Below are 21,465 nucleotides of genomic sequence, written 5' to 3' on the forward strand. Positions count from 1 at the left end.
TCATCACTTGATTGACCACCAAATCTGAATCGCCGTAGACCATCACGCGACGGACGCCGAGTGAGATGGCCATGCGCAATCCGTAGAGGAGAGCTTCATACTCTGCCTCGTTGTTGGAGGAATCGAAGTGTATCTGTAGCACGTACTTGAGTTTGTCGCCCTTTGGCGATATGATCACAACGCCAGCGTCGGAGCCATTCAACATCTTGGACCCATCAAAGAACATTGTCCAATGGGCCGAGTAGATGTGGGTCGGTTGCTGTTGTTCTACCCATTCTGCTATGAAGTCAGACAGAGCTTGAGAATTAATCGCTTTCTTGGCCTCGAACTTGATATCGCAGTACAGCATCTCCATCGCCCACTTCGCCACTCGACCTGACGCGTCTCGATTGTGGAGAATTTCCGACAATGGAGCATCAGAAACGACAGACACCGAGTGGTCTTGGAAATAATGGGCCACCTTCTTTGCAGTCATGTAGATCCCGTAGATAAGCTTTTGATAGTGGGGATACCTCTGCTTGGAAGGAGTCAGGACTTCGGAGATGTAGTACACTGGCCGCTGAACTTTGTATGCTTTGCCTTCTTCTTCTCGTTCGACTGTAAGAACAGTACTGATGACTTGATTTGTAGCCGCAATGTACAGAAGAAGGGGCTCTTTACTGAGCGGAGCAGTTAGAACCGCCAGGGTGGAAAGTAGGACTTTGAGGTCGTCGAATGCGACTAGGGCTTCGTGTGTCCACTCGAAAGTATCTGATTTCTTCATGAGTCGGTACGGAGGAAGTGCTTTCTCGCCGAGTCGACTGATGAACCTGCTCAAAGCCGCTAGGCAACCTGTGAGCCGTTGAACATCGTGTATTCTGACCGGCCTCTCCATTCGGACGATGGTCCCGATCATTTCGGGGTTGACATCGATCCCTCGTTCGGAAACGAAGAAGCCAAGTAACTTTCCGCTCGGAACGCCGAATGAACATTTGGCGGGGTTGAGCTTGATATCGTACCTACGAAGGTTGGAAAATGTTTCTGCCAAGTCAGTCAGCAGGTCGGAACCTTTGCGTGACTTGACTACGATATCATCCATATACGCCTCCACATTCCGACCGATCTGGTCGAGGAGACATTTTTGGATCATGCGCATAAAGGTAGCTCCTGCATTCTTCAAACCGAATGGCATAGTGATGTAGTAGAAGCACCCGAATGGGGTGATGAAGGCCGTTTTTAACTCATCGGGACCATACAGACGGATCTGATGATAGCCCGAATAGGCATCAAGAAATGACAGACGCTCGCAACCCGCAGTCGAATCGACAATTTGATGTATGTGGGGGAGCGGAAAATGGTCTTTCGGGCACACCTTATTTAGATGCTTGAAGTCGATGCACATTCGGAGCGACTTGTCCTTCTTGGGCACCATGACAACATTGGCGAGCCACTCGGAGTGGTGAACCTCGCGGATGAAGTTGGCTGCCAGCAGCTTGGCCACCTCCTCCCCGATTGCTTTCCTCTTGTGCACTGCGGACCGGCGCAAGCGCTCTCGGACGGGCCGAGCAACGGGGTCCACATGCAGTCGGTGCTCAGCCAACTCCCTGGGTACACCTGGCATGTCAGAGGGTTTCTATGCGAAGATGTCCCAGTTCTCACGGAGGAATTGGGTGAGCTCGGCTTCCTATTTAGGATCGAGGGTGGTGGAGATGTTCGTCGGGGCAGCAGTGTCGTCCGTCGGGTGAATGCTGACCTTCTTCGTCTCTCCCGCCGACTGGAATGCGGATTCATAAGCTGGCTTCTTTGAGCGCATCAGGTCGGCGGGGTCGACTGTTTTCTTGTACTCGTCGAGCTCGAGGACGGCCATCTGCTGGTCGGCGATTCTTGATCCCTGCTGCAGGCACTCTTCGGCTCGCTGTCGATTGCCCGTGATGGTGATCACGCCCTTCGGGCCTGGCATCTTCAGCTTCAAGTATACATAACATGGACGGGCCATGAAACTCACATACGCTGGGCGGCCCAGAATTGTGTGGTAAGCGCTCTGGAAATCCACCACCTCAAACGTGAGCGTTTCCTTGCGAAAGTCCTTGTCGGAGCCGAAAACGACGTCCAACGCGATCTGGCCGAGTGACTTGGCCTTTCGTCCAGGGACGACTCCATGGAACTGCATGCTGCTCTCGCTGAGTTTGGACATCGGAATGCCCATCCCCTTGAGAGTGTCGGCGTACATGATGTTCAAACCGTTGCCGCCGTCCATGAGGACTTTGCGCAGTCGGACTCCTTCTACCACCGGGTCGACGACCAGAGCTTGTCTTCCTGGGGTTGGTACATGTGCTGGATGATCCGACTGGTCAAAGGTGATCGCAGTGTGAGACCATTTGAGGAACTTGGGGCTGGCAGGGGTGGCCATGTGCACCTCCCTGTTCACCAACTTTAGTCGACTCTTGCTCTCGACGTCAGCAAAAATCATGAGTGTCGCATGGACTTGGGGGAACGGATTCTCCTTATCCTCCTCATCTTGTTCATTGACCTTCTCACTCGGTTGCCCTTCGCCGAACCCCTGGATCAGGAGGCGGCACTGTCGAGTGGTATGCTTTGGATATATGGGGTTGCCCTCTTCGTCCATCTTCGTATGAACCGGTCATGGCTGGTCCAGGATGGGATTATTGAACTGCTTCTTCTTGGGGGTAAACTGCGCCTTCCCTTTGTCCTTGAACTTGGCATTGGTCACGACTGCAGCTTCAGCCTGCGGAGTGGATGGAGCTTTTTGCTTTTGCTTCCGAGTGTTGCTTCCATCTCCGTCGCCGACTGTCTTGTGCTTGCCGCTTCGGATGCGGTCCTCTTCTTCGCCATTTGCGTAGCGAGCCGCTATCTCCATCATCTTGCTCATGGAGATGTCACCTGTTCGGCCGAACTTTAGGTACAGATCTCTGTACCGCATGCCTGCCTTGAAGGCGCAGACTGCTTGATGCTCGATGACGTTCTCCACCATGTGGTAGAGAGTTGTCCAACGCTGAATGAAGTCACGCAGGGGCTCATTCTGCTTATGGACGCAATGCTGGAGCTCCACGAGGCCTGCAGGGCGCTTGCACGTCCCTTCGAAGGTCTTGATGAACACTCGGGCCAGATCTGGCCAACTGTAGATGCTCGAGGGGGCCAACTGATTCAGCCACGCTCGCGCCGAGCCGTCGAGCATCAGAGGGAGGTGCTTCATGGCGACATGGTCGTCCCCTCCTCCGATCTGGACCGCCACTCGGTAGTCATCTAGCCATGTTTCTGGCTTGGACTCTCCTGTAAACTTGCTCATTCCCGTCGCCAATCTGAAGTTTGGCGGGATGTCAGCCGAACGGATGGCTCGACTGAAACACTCAGGACCAGACACGATGGTCCTGCTTCCGCTCGGACGGTCCATATCATAACCCTCGCGGTGGGCTCGGCCCCTGTCGACCCTTCGCTGAGTGATACGCCCTCTTGCGTCAGGCCTTGGGTCGTAAGTGTCACCGACTGAACGCCGATCATCATGATGTCGGGGCCCGTAGGGCCCACCCCACGGAGGGGTGCGTGAACGGCGGCGACCTTCGTGATTTATGGAACGGCTGCCTCCTCTGTGCCGCTGATGGGAACCAGGGCTGTGAACCGACCGATGCGTATTCCCATGAACGGAACTATTATGGATCCTGTTATGCGATTAGGAGACTGCCGAATTCTGCTGCTGCGCCGTGTGCAACAGGGCTCGGATCTGCTCAATTCCCCTACCAGCCTCTGAATCAGTCGGCTGGAGGGAATCGGCTATCTTGGCAGCTGCAGCCAAGTTGAGAAGGGGTGTGCGGAACAACTCCACGTTGCTCCGCCGAGTGTGACGACTGGCAGAACGGCGAGGCGGACGACGCGCGCCAGACGTTTCGCCGATCTCGTGCTCGTTCCGGCCAGCTTGACGGGGATCTTCATGGGAGTTGGCCATGTGTACTTCTGTTGCAGGCCCACGACCCGCATACTCGGAAGGAAACTCAGTCGGAACCGAGTCTGAGTGCTGGGACAGCGGGGCAACCACAACGGACTCTAGAACCGCCACTTGTGAAGACTCTTTCTGGCGCGCCTGGGCGTGTTGCACCCAACGCTGGAGCCGCGGACGGCGAGACCGCTTGCTGCGGCGCGTGACGGCGGTGCAGGTCGACACCGGAGCCGACTGTTGGAGAAGAAGAATGCCGCGGGCGTCGGCACGGAAGTGCGTAGCCCCACGACGGGGAAGCACCTCGACGTCGAGCGGAGCATCCCGAAGCCACGCCGAATCGTCGATGATGAAGGAGAGAGCGCCGAAGAAGATCTGGTGACCCATGCTCGAACCTCCTCCGAACGACATGACGAAAGGAAGTAGTCGCAAACTCGCCAGAAGTCGCTTAGACGCCCCATGGTGGGTGCCAACTGTCGTGGGTATAAGCCTGATAGTAGATGTGTAGGGTACGAAAAGGATGGGCAGAGCCTTAGCTATGGCGAGGTTGTATGAGTTCAGGCCCCTCTGCGGTGGAGGTAATAGCCCTACGTCTCAGTGCTCAGGGAGCTTGTTGTCGAGTGGAAATATGGAATACAATGAGTTGCTAACCCCTGCACCAGAGGGGGAGGGTGGCTTATATAGAGTGTGCTGTCCTCCACAACGGTTCCGGTACAGGGGTGGAGTAGTGGCGATTGAATGCGTACGTTACCGGTAACGTACGTCCTAAATGCTAATAAATGCACAGGGAAACGTACGACCGTTTCCCTCCAGGGGGGTTACGATGTCCCGAGTGGCATCCAGTCGGTTAGTTGGATGTTCTCCGAATGCTAGTCTCCGACTGGATGGTTGAGGACCTGTTGCCGACTAGATGATGGGGACTCCTTAATTCAGTCGGAACTGACTAAGGGTCTTGTCCCTTATGAGGGGTAGTCCTTGGGTAGGACTTATAGGGCAGGCCTATGACCCTACCCTAGGACTATAACCCCATCAGTGATGATCATGTACGAGCGGGAGATCGGATCCACATACCCTTGTAGATCGCTAAGCGGAAGCGTTAATAAACGCGGTTGATGTAGTGGTACGTCTTCACGATCTGTCCCACGAACCGTCCCATGATCCGTCCCACGACCCATCCCTATCAAGTGCCGAACGGACGGCACCGCCGCGTTCCGCACACGTACAACTCGATGACGATCTCCGCCTTCTTGATTCAGCAGGAGGGGGCGGAGAGGTAGATGAGTTCTCTAGCACAGCGGCGTGGTGGTGGTGGTGGTGGTGCTATTCCAGCAGGGCTTCGTCTAAGCACCACTGAAACTAGAGGAGAAACATATCTAGAGAGAGAGGGCAGCACGTGGTTGTTTTCTGTTGTGTCTAAAACCGTCAAAACCCTTAGTATATATAGGAGGAGAGGAGGGAGAGGGTTGCGCCCTAGGGCAGCCTTCTCTTCTCTTGCGCAAGGGAGAGAGGAGGAGTCCTACTCCAATCCTATTTGGAGTAGGATTCCTCCTTCCCACTTGAAAACTCTTTCCACCTTGTTTTTTTCCTTCTCAAACCTTACGGGCCTTAGTGGAAACTTATTCCAGCCCACTAGGGGCTTGTTTATCTCTTCCCACAGCCCGTGAGGCCCCTTGGGGCGTGACACCCCTTCTGATGGTCCCCGGCACCCCTCCCGGCACTCCCGGTACACTATCGATGAGCCCAAAACTTCTTTAGTGACCAAAATAGGACTTCCTATATATCAATCTTCATTTCCGGACCATTCCGGAAACCCTCGTGGCGTCCGGGATCTCATCCGTGACTCCGAACAACCTTCGGTCATCAACACATATAACTCAACTATACCGAAACGTCACCGAACCTTAAGTGTGCAGACCCTGCGGGTTCGAGAACTATGCATACATGAACTGAGACACTCTCCGGTCAATAACCAACAGCGGGACATGGATGTCCATATTGTCTCCTACATATTCTACGAAGATCTCTATCAGTTGAACCTCTATGTCAAGGATTCATATAATCCCGTATACTATTCCCTTTGTCCTTCGGTATGTTACTTGCCCGAGATTCGATCGTCGGTATCTCCATACCTAGTTCAATCTCGTTACCGACAAGTCTCTTTACTTGTTCCATAATACAAGATCCCGTGACTAACTCCTTAGTCACATTCCTTGCAAGGCTTGTTGTGATGTTGTATTACCGAGTGGGCCCCGAGATACCTCTCCGTCACACAGAGTGACAAATCCCAGTCTTGATCCATACCAACCCAACAGACACCTTTGGAGATACCTGTAGAGCACCTTTATAGTCACCCAGTTACGTTGCGACGTTTGATACACACAAGGCATTCCTACGGTGTCCGGGAGTTGCATGATCTCATGGTCATAGGAACGGATACATTGACATGCAGAAAAACAGTAGCAATAAACTGACACGATCATATGCTACGTTTATAGTTTGGGTCTTGTCCATCACATCATTCTCCTAATGATGTGATCCCGTCATCAAGTGACAACACTTGTCTATGGCCACGAAACCTTGACCATCTTTGATCAACGAGCTAGTCAAGTAGAGGCTCACTAGGGCAGTGTGTTGTCTATGTATCCACACATGTATTTGAGTTTCCAATTAATACAGTTCTAGCATGCATAATAAACGATTATTATGAACAAGGAAATATAATAATAAACAATTTATTATTGCCTCTAGGGCATATTTCCAACACTTACGTATGAGACATATGCCTATTTTATTTATGGGACAAATGATGCAAGTATAATTCTCTATCGGTAGGGTTAATTTCTGTGTGGTGGTATTTCAGTGCTTAGTTAGTTTAGCAAGGATAATTCTTATACTACTCCCTCCATTCCTTTATATAAGGTGTATTTATTTTTTGATAAATTTCACAATGTAAGGTGCATTTCTTGTAAAACCTTGTAATTCCCTTATTAGCCCTCGAGAAAAAGGAAAGTATCTCTCTCACAATTGCGTGTATCTTTAGTTGTATCAGAAAAAGGAAAGTATCTCTCTCTCGATTGTGTATATCTCTAACTTTCCTAGACTCATTGATTTACTTGCCACTAACCAATAAATTTTTCAAGGGTAAATTTGCCTAGCACCTCTATTATTATGTGCCTTGATCACCGTGCCAGAAATCATGCATCTTACTAATTCCTCAACAACTACAACAGGAAATTCAGATACAACATAATGCTCCTGCAATAAGATAGTACATTTGAATTAAACGGTAGGCCTGAACTTAAAAACTACATGAAGGCATCATCATGATCCTCCGTCGATGCAGTGCTCTAGCCCTTCGACGATGCGGTAGTCTTGGCCTTGGTGCTCGGCATGAAGATATCATCTTTGTCGTCGCTGTTGGCACTCCATATAAAAGTATGTTCTGCTGCATACTTTATGTATGGTTTACTCTTATCCTGTTTCTTCTTCCATCTTCCATGCAACCTGAGATTTTTTTCGCATCTCCTTAAAGGTCCTTGAAGGCCACCCGCGCCTAGTTAATGCATGACCCATCTTATTCAGTAGGGTGTCACTACTGAGGAGAAAAATGATTGCGGGAAGAATAATGAAAGGAACAGATGAAGGGAAAGGGTTGCGGGTAAAAATGGCGGGAACAATAGGTGGGAAAGGGTAGCGGGGTCAAATTACAGTGGACTAATCGGCTTTACCAACGCTGAGTGGATCTAATTGGCTTAGCCAAAGCTGATTGGAATTCAATTGATTTCGCGAAAGCTGATTGGAATCCAATAGGTTTCACCGTGGTCAATTAGTCCCTATCGGCTACAGCTACGACCATGTTGTATTATTTTTGTAAAATTTTGTAACCGCGTTTTATTTCTTGAATTAATGAAAAAATGTATTATTTTAAAAATAGCCCTAGTCTAGGGAGTGCCACCCTATATTTTGGTATCTTTTTTTTTACTTTGAAGCGTATTTTTTATATAGTACAGAAGCGGACGATCATACGCATACACATACACTCATCTCTATAAACGTATACATGCACACCCTATCCTTGTGAAAACCTTCGAACGACCGAATTGGCACGTCGAATTTACAAAATTGTAGCATGTTTTCACTCTAGGATATGATGCTCGTGGCGTCTGAAGGAAAGCTAATAGGTGTGCGTGCTTTGCAGACGACCTGTGGTCTTATTGAGCCCATCAACTATTTTTGTTTGTATTTTTAAATTCGTACTTTAAATTTAAGAAAGCATGTAAAAACACGTATGGCAGAAGAAATGTTAGCATAGCCCTACCAGAAAAATATATTCATCACATCTGATAAAAGGTTTTTTTGTGAAAAGGCCTAAGGCCATATATTACGATTCACATGACCTTACAAACACACTCATACAAAAATAAATTTACAATAAAAGTCTATGGGGTGCCAAAGTCGTCTTCCTCCAACATCTTCGGGCAATATGTCATGAGCATAGCTCGATGCCGCCTTTAGGTCTCTGCCTTAGCGCATAAAAAAACTTGACACCCAAGAGTTTGTAGAAGTGGCATGCAGGAAAGTCTTCCCGGTTGAGATCTGCGAAGCGTATGGCTACCACGAAGAAAAGAACATTGATAAGGGCGTGTAAAAACTCTAAAGGCCGTAAATGTCGGGCCGATTTTAGGGGGACCCATCAGAAACCTAAGCCGACCAAATTCTGGAAGATCCGTCCCATACACAAAACCACACATCCTCCACCGGTGATGAGCAAACCAACGAAACAAGGAAAGGACGGGGAAAACATTATTCATAAACTAGGAAAAGCATTGCCGCCACACAATCCCAAACCAAACAGGATGACCCCTAAAAAACCCAGATGAAGGCCAAGTCCGAATCTGAGATCAAAATCGCCGCCGTTCAGAGCCATGTGTCGACACCATCTTCTCCGGTGGCCTAGCCAGACCAAGTCACCGTAGAAACTCAGCACACTGGATTCCTCCGGTCGCCACCGTTGAGATCCACCCGACGAAGACCTTCACTCGAGCCCTCATCTCCTTCTCCAACCACAACAAACCTCGAAGACCTCCAAAAATCACCCCAACAATCCACCCATGAAGTCCCCCTACCGCCGCAAGCTTTGCCCGACATGTGAATTGCCCATGTGATGTTTAGAAATACAATCAAAGACACTCGCATATATATACATTCACCTTTATAAATACATGCAGGCACACACACATCCTACTTCTACAAGCATCTTGGAGTAACTCGCTCGCATACCGTTCGTTGAGTGACCTATGAAAAAGAAACTCTGAAAACTAACAAATTCAACATATATTGTTTTTGACAGCAAGACAAATTTGGGATATTAATTTCACAAAGAATCCTATCATGTCAGAGGGCTGCAGGCAGGCGGTCAAAGCAGATGTGATAGAGGATTAGTTTAAGAGCATGCAACGGGGGCAACTCCCCCGTGATCCGTGTGCCAAGGTTTCATGATCCCTTGCAACTTGCAGGTCGTGTAATTTTATGGCATCTTTAATCAATTTATTATTCTCAAACTGTTTGTATATGTCTGGACTTTGTTGTTTGGATCTTATAAATAACTAGTACAAATGCCCGTGCTTTGCACCGGGCGAAAAGATGGACATAACCTGATTCATATGTAATTATGCATTTTTTATCTAATTTTAATAAACATTGATAATATGGTTAAACATGAGAATTTCTTTATTCTTAATAAAAGCTAACGTTTTAGTAAAAGAGCTCGTGTGTTGCAACATGTATGAAATAAATTTCGGGGTTTGTGTATGCGTCTACTTTCCTTGACACCATCATCAGGGCTCGAACAAAGAGGCGACAACGACGATGAAGGTGACCCGTCATGCAAAGGAGCGGGACAGCCTGCAACACAGGTTGTCGGGTATGAGTGGAGCTCCAACTCCGACCTGACAGATGACTCCACCTCTAGCTCTGATGACGACGCTCCATCGCACGCCGACGCCTACACGGAGGAGGGGCACAACCGCGTCGATGACTGGAAGGGGAAGGGGACGGCAAGGAAATGATGATTTTCTCCACCCTTCGTCATTGTGTTTATATTTTAACTATGTTTTAGTTAGTTTGCACTGTCCGTCGTTGAACTATGATGAACTATGTTTTTTGTCCGACGTTGAAATGGTGAGCGCTCTGCCTCTATCTTCCTATCCATCACCTAGAGCCACTTTTCTATCCAGAGATGGCCATTGATTTCTTGAGAAGATGGACGAGCTTGGAGAAGGCTTCGGCACTCCCACATCTGTGGCCAAACCATCCAAGCTGTCACCTAAGCCACCATCCTTGCGCGCCTCCGCCACACGCCTAGACACCCCTCGCCTCCAGCCACGAGCCCATACGCACCAAGTCGCGCTGCAACTCGCCGATGAACGCCAGATCTGGAAACCAACTATGCGCCACTCCACACAGGGTCCTGCTGCCCCCATCAAGCAGCAGCCCCCCACCGGGGAGAGAGGGGCTCCCCATCATCCAGTGCAGCGGCCCACGATTCCGTTCTGCTTCCCCGCATGGTCCGTCCTGGCAGGCCCCCGTTTGATCCAGTCTCACCAATGCGACACCGTTCCTCTTCCCCGAGGGTGGCCTGGAAGAAGAACACTGCGATGGTGGCACGGAGCATCTCCATCGGCGCCTGGCCCGGCGGTGGCGGTCGGCGGCGTCACGACGGAGACCACAGTGAGCAACCTGAATGGATAAGCGGAGAAGAGGAGACGCGCGATCGTGAACTGGGGAGAAGGGTGGTTTGTGTAAAACTGAATCGTTTTTTCCACTTAAATTGGTAGTGCGGGTTGAATACACAAGACGTTAGGGGCTTTTTTGCAAAACCGCCACGACGGACGACAGAAACAGTAGCCGATTTATTATTAGGGAGAGATATATAAGTAAATTAGTAGGTATAGATATGGATATATATTGTTTTTTTATAAGAAAAACAACACAGCGTACAGACGGGCTTCACTACCAGCTAGTCTTGTCTTACTTGAGCAATGGCAGCCATCATCCGTCCCGCATTAAGAACACCAGAACGTCACCATGACTCCATCCTCTCCCAACCCATCACCATGGGCCCTCTTCCGCCGCTCGTATTATCGCTCCTTCTCCTACCTGTCCTCTACTTGTTCTTCAGCGGCGGTAGCAAGGGACGATCGACACAGGGAGCAAGAAACGCTCCCGGCCCCCCAAACAGTTTCCCGTGCTCGGCAACCTCCTGCAGCTCGGCGGCCGACCACACCGGTACTTCCAGTCGCTCACCCAGAAGTACGGGCCGGTCGTGCAGGTGCAACTCGGCCGCGTACGGATGGTCATCTTCGCGTCGCCTGAGGCAGCCAAGGAGGTTCTCCGGACAAACGACCTGTACTGCTGCAGCCGGCCGAATTCACCAGGCAAGTGTGTAGTTCGAATCTGTACTTTTCTAGCTCTACAAGCGGACAATCATAACACTCCATCCGTCGTACGGTAGGCGCGAAGGGATAACGTCCGTTCCATCCTCGCGCGCGGCTGCTCCGGCCATGGCGTCCACCACCTCCTCCTCCCTCGGCGCCATCCTCCAGCGCTTCCCGCTCCTGGCGCCCCGCCCCGCCTCCCGCCGCCCCCACCACCCGCCACACCGTCGCCAACAAGATCTCCTGCATCGGATGGGTACGTACGAATACCATCACCAACGCTTGATTGTCTGCCCGGTGCTCTGCTGACCGACGAGCTCGCTATGGGACGCACGCAGGACCCGGAGGGCATCCTGGCGCCGCCGCGGTTGGGCCACATCGCGCGGCTCGAGTTCCGGTGCCGCCTTGACAGCGACGTCGACGCGCGCGCCGCCTTCGACCTCCAGGTCAAGGAGGAACAGGAGCGCCGCCGCAAGGAGCGCGAGGTAATCCATATTCATTCCCTCCGCCGAGCACGGCCTGAGCTGAGTTGAGACCTGACAAGATGATGCTGACAATGGCGGCGTGGGTGCGTGGGAGCAGGCGCGGGTGATACCTGAGACGGACGCCGGGCTGGTGGAGTTCTTCCTGGACACGGACGCGCGGGAGATCGAGATCGAGATCGGCAGGCTCCGCCCTAGGCTCAACAAGGCCTTCTTCGACCACATCCAGCGGGTGATCGCGCAGATCAAGTTCGCCGTCACCAGGACAGCGGTTTGCACCAACTTGAGCTCCCTGTTTCCTCTGCTGTGTGTGTCAAAACTTGAAAATAGCCTGAACGAAACGTTTTTTAACTTACAAAAGGAGCGTGGGTTGATTTTGAAGAAACAGAGGAGCCTTTTTGCAAACAAGCCGACGACGTACGGCAGAAGCGCTCCAAGCTTTATTATTAGGGAAGATTCATTAAGGATTTGTATCGGTCCACCCCACGATTCGTACCATTTTTTTTTTGCAAATCCAAGACAAACCGAAGAGCTTTGCTAAAGTTCAGACTTCAGACATCCATCGAACTAAATGAAAATTCTTCACATACCCTGCGTCACATACTCTCTATCCGCAGATGGCGAAAGGCCGCTGCTATTTGGTGGATGGAGTAGTTAAAACGACTATTTAGCTGAGGAACACTTATTAAATACTTCCTCTGTAAATTAATATAAAAGCGTTTAAATTATTAAAGTCGTGTTTTAAACATTTTTATATTAATTTATGGAGGAAGTAATATTAGTTGGCGGAAGGCACATATGTGAATTTGTTTGTTTGGCGAAAGGTGTTTGTGGCTAGCTTAGATGTTTGACGGAAGCACACAGAATAGAGTGATTAATTAACTATCGATATTTGGCGGAAGGCACATACTATGTCATCAGTGTTTCAGCTTTCAAGCATATTTGGGGGAAGGCATACCAAACATAGCGATTAGAACATGGTCGTTTAGATGTGAAGGCACACACTCCATTTGGCCGAAGGCACAGACTCTATTGCTTTTTAGGAATCACATAGTTATTTGACATGGATTGCCTTCCGCCAAAACAAAAGCTAGTTGTCTTTTAGGAATCACGACGTGTTTGATGGAAGGTTATTTAGCATAGCATTGTTATTTGATGGATTAAATTTAAGGGGAGCATATTTGTGGCTATGGTTGAATGGCCCGTTTTCATATTCGCGTCCAAACAATATTTTGATTTGTGGGTTGACGTTGAAGACGCTCTTAATCCCACAACTTAGAGCATTTATAGCCACGTACCTCTAATTCTATCCCTCAATCATATGTGGACGCACTCGGTCAATAACCGGGCGTGTCAGTTTTAAGTCCCTATATGTCAATTCATGCAGTCACAGTTCTTATTTTTTTCAAATATCTAATCACTTACACATATAGTGTAGACGAAAAGAGAAAAATATAAACAAAGAAAGAGAAAAAATGATCCGGAATGAGACTACGTCCTACGTGGCAGACTGATCACGCGCTTTCATAAGCCCAGTGGTAAAGCTTCATTGGGGCCAACCTGGACCATGGCTCCCCAAACTCATTAGAAAATATGTGTATATACCTTGTTATTAGGCCTATTTATCTACTATAAATCATCACAAAACAACTATGTTTGCCCCCAGCTCATGGCCCCTCATAAATTCAGCTCCAGCTATGCCACTGTGCGAGCCCTCATATCCTTTCTACATTTGAGGTGAACATGATGATTCGTAGACAATTTAGATGTATAGGGATGCTATGACGTTGAGTCAGTTTTTTTCTTATCTCTTCTGTCTGAGCACTGACCGATCGTGTTCAAGGACGTTTGAGGAGGATTTAAGGAGCCCGGCTGCAGATCAGTAGATGCTCTTACTGTAGATGCTCTTACAGGGTAAATTACGTGCATGAAATTTCCTTCCTGGGCCCTTCAAAAAGGGCCATAAGCGTTTCTGACATTCCAGAGCTATATAATTACAAGTTGTTTCTTACTGAGAAAACATGTAAAACATATAGAAATCCGGAGTAAAAATCATTCTCTGTTTCTCTTCTTACTCTCACGCCTAAATTTTCCCATTTCGTTTGTACTACAATGCCAAAGTTATCGACTGCCGCGCAAAAACCAAAGTGATCGTCGGTTAATCCGTGTCTTCAAAGAGTGTGAGTGGCAATTGTTTAGGGCATCCGTAGTGTACGCGTGAAAGGCAAGGCCTACTGTGACGCACGTGCATGCGCACGTAGCACCCCTTGTCCTGATGTCCATACAAATCCATGTTTTGGTGAACTTTTATTTCCAGCTCATATTACGACCCCCCCCCCCCCCCCACGCAGCGGTGATGTTGTGGAATGGTAAATTGCTATTCCAAAAGTGACCCGGAGTGATAAGGGCATCTCCAACGCCTCACTATTTTTCTCTAAGTAAAATGAAAATGTAATAATCATCATTATTAGAACATTGTCCATCAAATAAAGATGGAAAAAACCAAATGATCTCATAATAAAAAAGAAAAAACGAGAGAAGGGATTTTGATACTATCCTTTACCAAACTTATGCCTCAAAGTGGCACCATGCTCATCATGTAGAGAGTCTCATGTTATATCATTCATATGCTAGTGGAAATCAAAAAAACTATAAGCTTGGCTTGTATATTCCGATAACGGGCCTCCTCAAATGCCGGATGTCTTCATGAGCAAGCAAGTTGGATGCACACCCCACCTAGCTTTAATGAAGCTTTCTACACTTATAGCTCTAGTGCATCATTTGCATGGCAATCCCTACTCCTTGTGCAATATCTATCAATGAGTATCTCCATAACCCGTCGGTACGCCTAGTTGACACAAGACTTTGTTCTACACTTTTCAACCCCTTTGAAACCTACCACCTTACTTTATTCCATCTATATGCTATGACAAATGATCCACGCCCATGCATTGCATGAAGAATAAAAAGTTGATGCATATTGAAAAGGTAAGATCCAATTGCCTAACTTGGGCACCGTGGTGCTTGATATTTGTAGTTATGTGGTGAAGATAGAGTCATGCCTTGTTAATATAATAAAGATCAATAGAGTTGAAACAATCTTTGAGGATCGTGCACTTTGAAAAATAATTGTTTTGCAGCTTATACTTATGAATATTGATGTGTTAATATTTGTTAATTCGTCGTTCCTCAATGAGCATACATGCATAAGAATTTATCATGGATAGCATGTCACATCAAAATTTTTGTTTTTATCATTCACCTACTCAAGGATGAGCAGGAATTAAGCTTGGGGATGTTTGATACGTCTCCAACGTATCTACAATGTTTTATTGTTCCACGCTATTATGTTATCATTTTAGAACACTTTTTATGCATTTATATATCAATTTATATTATTTTTAGCACTAACTTACTAACGCAGTGCCCAGTGCGAGTTGTTGTGTTCTGCATGTTTTTTCACTTTTAGGTTCGAGTACTTGATAATCCCCAAGTGCAAGGAATCATCGTAGCAATTTCCAAAAGTGGAAGTGATAAGTATGGAGTGTCGAACCCACAAGGAGCTAAAGGTAAGAGCAATATTCTCTCAAGTCCTATCTCCCACTGATACAACTCTATGTACGGCCAACGTTTGCTTTCAACTAGGAACGAGAAATAAAACTACGTTGTGGGTATGAAGAGAATAACTTTGCATGACATCGAAGAACTAAAATATAAAAATAGGTGCTCTTATCATAAAGTTAGAATATATTACAAATAGCGAGTGTGGAATAATTATGGGTCGGCGTGCGAAATTGTCCTAGGCAATTGTCAACAAGATCGGTAATCATTATTGCAATTTTATATGAGGGGAGGCATAAGCTAACATACTTTCTCTACTTGGATCATATGCACTTATGATTGGAACTCTAGCAAGCATCCTCAACTACTGAAGATCATTAAGGTAAAACCCAGCCATAGCATTAAAGCATCAAGTCCCCTTTATCCCATACACAACAACCCACCAACTCGAGTTTATGCTTCTGTCACTCAAGCAACCCACTATAAGCGAATCATGAACGTATTGCAACACCCTACAGCGGGAATCCCTCACGCTTGTGCGACACGGAGAGCACCATAGGACAACACCAATAATAAAGCATGCAACTCAAACCAATCTAGATCATCAATCAACCCATAAGACAAAGGGAATCTACTCAAAACATCATAGGATGGCAACACATCATTGGATCATAATATGTGGCATAAAGCACCATGTTCAAGTAGGGGATTGCAGCGGGGTGCGGGAGAGTGTACCGGTAAAAGAAGATGAGGATGGTGATGAAGAAGGTGATGGTGATGAAGACGGTCACTGCGGCGAAGGTTCCCCTGGTGGCACTCCGACACCATCGGGAGAGAGGGGGAGAGGGTCTCCCCCTTGTGCCTCCTCCTCCATGGCTTCCCCCCAAGGTGGGGAGAGGTTATTCCTTTGGTCCTTGGGCTCCATGGTGATGATGGCCCCACCGTCTTCCTCCTTCATGGTCTCCGGTGATGGGGACCCCCTCCGGCAGGGTGCCGGAGAGGGCCAAGATTGGTTTTTCGTGGCTCTGGAGGCTTGCGGCGGCGGAACTTCAAGATCTGGGTTCCTTTTCGGGGGTTTCTGTATATATAAGAATATTTGGCGTTGGAATCACGTCAAGGGAGTGCTCGAGGGGCCCATAAGCCACGGGCGTGCCCTGGTGGCTTGTGGCTGCCTCGGGACTCCTCTCCGGTATCTTTTTACTCCATTATTTTTCATATTTTCCAAAAATATTCTCCATAAATTTTCAGCCCATTCTGAGAACAATTATTTATGCGCAGAAACAACACCACGGTAGCTTTGCTGAAAACAGTGCCAGGACGGGTTAGTTCTAATAAAATTATACCAAAATCATATATAATTATTGTAAACATGGCATGAATACTTCATAAATTATAGATACGTTGGAGACATATCAGCATCCCCAAGCTTAATTCCTGCTCGTCCTCGAGTAGGTAGATGATAAAAGAAACAATTTATGAAGTGTGAATGCTAGCATAGTTCATAAACTTGATCAATGATAGTTCCAAACACTTTTTTCTAGCACCATTATATCTCATAAACAATAGCTCATCTCATAAAACTTCTCATGATGAAGTAACAAGCTATTCACGTGTTAAAGTGTAGACCATAAAGTTTCTTGAAAACTAACAAAATATGCTTTCAGTCACCAAACAATTGCAATTCATCTTATTTTAAGGAAGGGTATATGTAAGAGCTTTGATTTAGCAAATTCCACATACTCAACTATCATATAGTATTCCATGATTATTGACACTCAAAGCATATTTTTAGAATAGCTAGCATCCATCGAACACAGAGAAAGATAGGGCTTAAAGTTTCGCCTCCCAACTTATTTATCATATAGATAATTGTCAACAATAATAATTCATGATCAAATATATTTGTATGGATATATATATGTTTGGATCTTTCCCCACCACATGATGCTTGCCAGCTAATACTTTGAGGTTGGAATAAGAAGTTAACTCAACAAGAATAGTAAATAACATGAAAGTAAATAGATTGGCCCTTCGCAGAGGGAAGGAGTGATTTGCATATGTGCCAGAGATCGAGCTTTTAAAACAGAAATGAATAATAATTTTGAGCGGTATGATTTCATTGTCAACATAACAATCGAGAGATCTCAGTATCTTCCATACTAGATACATTATAGGCGGTTCCCAAAAAGAATGGTAAAGTTTTTACTCCCCCTCCACCAATCAATCACACTCCACGGCGAGCCGAATCCATGGGTACCGTCCATACAAACAACAATCTTGGGGGAGTTTTGTTTCATTATATTTTGATTTGATTTTTTAGCATGGAACTGGGCATCCCGAATACCAGGCACTTTCTCGTGAATGATAGTGAATCAACACATATCGCGAGAATAACCCACCTAGCATCGAAGATACTAACATCCCCTAGTCACTACATGAGCGATTCGGGCATACAAAACAGAATATCATTTGAAGGTTTAGAGTTTGGCACATGCAAATTTACTTGGAACGGCATGTAATTATCGCATATAGGTAGATATAGTGGACTCTCATGGCAAGAAACTGGGTTTAAGGGGTTTTGGATGCACAAGTATTATCTCTACTTAGTAGGAAGTGTTGGCTAGAAAAAGGTTCTAAACAAGCACCACATGTTGGAGGATCCATAACATATAACTTCTATGCAAATATACCCAAACATAACTCATTAAGTTCTCTTCCTTGTCCAACTTCAACTAATTTGCTCAAGTTTGAAAATAATTAATGGGGCTCACAATCATAGTAGATGTCCAAGATAATATATTTATATGTGGAATCCCTCTTCCTTCAATATTTTTTCATGAATTGTTCAAGTGACCAATGTGGTGTTTGCTAACTTTCAATAAATCTTACCACCTATACTTCTTATATGTGAAGTCATTACTTCCCATGGAATAATAATTAAATATATATATAATTTTAGATTTATTGTATTCAATTCATTCAACTATTTACTCATAGGATATAAGTGAAGCACGAGAGTAAATGACAAAACTACTCCAAAACATATAAGTGAAGATCAATGAGTAGTCAAACAATTAAGTAGCTATGTGAGGACTTTCTCCCTCTCTCTAAATAAATATTTTCAGATCTGATTATTTTATTTAAACAACAAGAAAAACAAAAATATCACTCCAAGAATAGGACGCGTCATGTGATTGAATAAAAATTTAGGTTCAACATAGGCTAACCGATAGTTGACGAAGAGAGGTGTGATGCGTAGCATCCCCAAGCTTAGATGCTTGAGAGTTATCGAAATATTTACTTGGGGTGCCTTGGGCATCCCCAAGCTTGAGCTTTTGTATCTCGTTCAATCTTCTCATATCATGGTTTCACCTATTCTCAAAAACTTCATCCACACATAACTCGAAAAGAACTCGTGAGATAGGTTAATACACACAATAATAAATCAACTCTTCATGTACTGCCAAGACAAGTTGTATAATAATTTTCAAACATCATCTACTGTTTATTATCGTTTCCGCAAATTATATCTACCAATATAGGCTATGATAACTATAGGATAAGTAGATAACAAAACTATGACACCAATCTGTCCAAACAAAACAGTCTCTAGCAATTTATGAAAACAGTGTACTTCTGTAACTTAAACAATTATGAAAATTTAGGACATGCTATAAAATTTATATGAAAACACTATGTAAAAATTCCAGAAACTTTCCACGTTCTAGTAAAATATGAAAATTCAAACACTACATCAAGAGTTTTTGTTTTTACAAAGCACACATCAAACCATGCAATGCAAGCATCCTAATGCAATTCCTGGAACTTTTTTATTGAAAACAAAATTATAAATAACACCTAATAGAAATCGACAAAATAAAATGATGATCCAAGCAAAACTCGTATTATGTGACGAATAAAATATAGCTCTAAGTAAGATTACCGATAGCATTGGAGACAAAAGAGGGGATGCTTCCGGGGCATCCTCAAGCGTAGGCACTTGAGTCTTGCATGGATATTACCTTGGGGGTGCCTTGGTACTTCCCAAGATTAGGTTCTTGTCACTCCTTGTTTTCCTCATATCGGTGTTTCACCCAAAACTTGAAAACTTCAATCACACAAAACTTAACGGAACTTCGTGGGAAGGGTTAGTGTAATAGAGATAGATCATTCACTTAAGTACTGTCAAGACAAGATTCATAATTGTTCCCACATGATACCTATTGTATTCTATCATTCCCATAATTTATATTACTGAATATAAGCTATGGGAACACTAAAATAAGCAAACTATGCATGCAAAACAGAATCTTTCAAAAACAAAACAGTATGCGAAGTTCGGTAGTATCGCCATGATTCCTTGTATCTACAAATTCTGAAAAACTAGGACAACATGAAGAATTTGTATATCAAGACTCTGAAAAAATTCAGATCATTATGACGCTCTCGTAAAAAATGAAAAATTCTGTATTGGAGTCAAAATTGTCTGTTTTGGTCCAGCATCAATTCTACTCATCTTGTGAGTCATCTCAAAGGCTTTACTTGGCACTTTATTGAAATAAAAGACACAAAACAACGGTAGCTTAATCACGTGAACTCATAAAAACAGAAGGTAAAAGTGGTGGGTTGTCTCCCAACAAGCGCTTTTCTTTAATGTCTTTTAGCTAGGCATGGTTACTTCAATGATGCTCTTCCAAGCCTAATCCCGATGATGATTTTATTCGTACTCTAAAAGATATAAGTGAAGTTCATCGATCATTCTACGATTTATATAGATCAACTAATATGCAAGATCAAAATATATAAGTGAAGCACACGAAGCATTCTATAAGGCCATACTCAAAAGATTTAAGTGAAGCACGAAGATCATTCTACACGGCCATACTCAAAAGATTTAAGTGAAGCACAAAGAGCATTCTACAAAGCCATACTCCAAAGATTTAAGTGAAGCGCATGAAGCATTCTATAAATCAATGAAGGACTATCTCATACTAGAAGGGTGCATAAAAGGAGAAGAAAAACACTAAAGACGCATATCATGTGAACAAAACAAAAACCAAGGTATACCGATAATTGTTGAAGAATAAAAATGGGATGCCTTCCTGGGCATCCCCAAGATTAGATGCTTGAGCCTCCTTGAAATATTTACTTGGGGTGCCTTGGGAATCCCCAAGCTTGAACTGTTGTCTCTGTGTATTCTTCTTTTTTCGATACCTCCTCGATCTCTGAACACTTCATTCACACAAAACTTAACAAAACCCTCGTGAGATCCGTTAGTATAATAAAGCAGAATACTACTTTAAGTACTGTTGTGAATGTTGGATATATGCCCTAGAGGCAATAGTAAAGTGGTTATTATTATATTTCCTAGTTCATGATAATTGTCTATTACTCATGCTATAATTGTATTAACCGGAAACCGTAATACATGTGTGAATACATAGATCATAATGTGTCCCTAGTGAGCCTCTAGTTGGCTAGCTCGTTGATCAATAGATGGTCATGGTTTCCTGATCATGGACATTGGATGTCATTGATAACGGGATCACATCATTAGGAGAATGATGAGATGGACAAGACCCAATCCTAAGCATAGCACTAGATCGTATTGTTTGTCTGCTAAAGCTTTTCTAATGTCAAGTATCATTTCCTTAGACCATGAGATTGTGCAACTCCTGGATACTGTAGGAGTGCTTTGGGTGTATCAAACGTCACAACGTAAATGGGTGATTATAAAGGTGCACTACAAGTATCTCCGAAAGTGTGTGTCGAGTTGGTATGAATCGAGACTGGGATTTGTCACTCCGTATGACGGAGAGGTATCTTTGGGCCCACTCGGTAATGCATCATCATACTGAGCTCAATGTGAATAAGGAGTTAGCCATGGGATGATGTATTACGGAACGAGTAAAGATACTTGCCGGTAACGTGATTGCACAAGGTATAGGGATACCGACGATCGAATCTCGGGCAAGTATCATATAGGTAGACAAAGGGAATTGCATACGGGATTGGTCGAATCCCCGACATCGTGGTTCATCCGATGAGATCAACGTGG

The 21,465-nt window shown here is 45.5% G+C and overlaps 1 pseudogene; it reads left to right on the forward strand.

Annotated features, from left to right (window-relative positions):
* The first annotated feature begins 11,467 nt into the window (after positions 1 to 11,467).
* Positions 11,468 to 12,517, forward strand: LOC123441949 (annotated as a pseudogene).
* The last annotated feature ends 8,948 nt before the right edge of the window (positions 12,518 to 21,465 follow it).

The sequence above is a fragment of the Hordeum vulgare genome, chromosome 3H (assembly GCF_904849725.1).
Source record: "Hordeum vulgare subsp. vulgare chromosome 3H, MorexV3_pseudomolecules_assembly, whole genome shotgun sequence".
NCBI lineage: Eukaryota > Viridiplantae > Streptophyta > Magnoliopsida > Poales > Poaceae > Hordeum > Hordeum vulgare.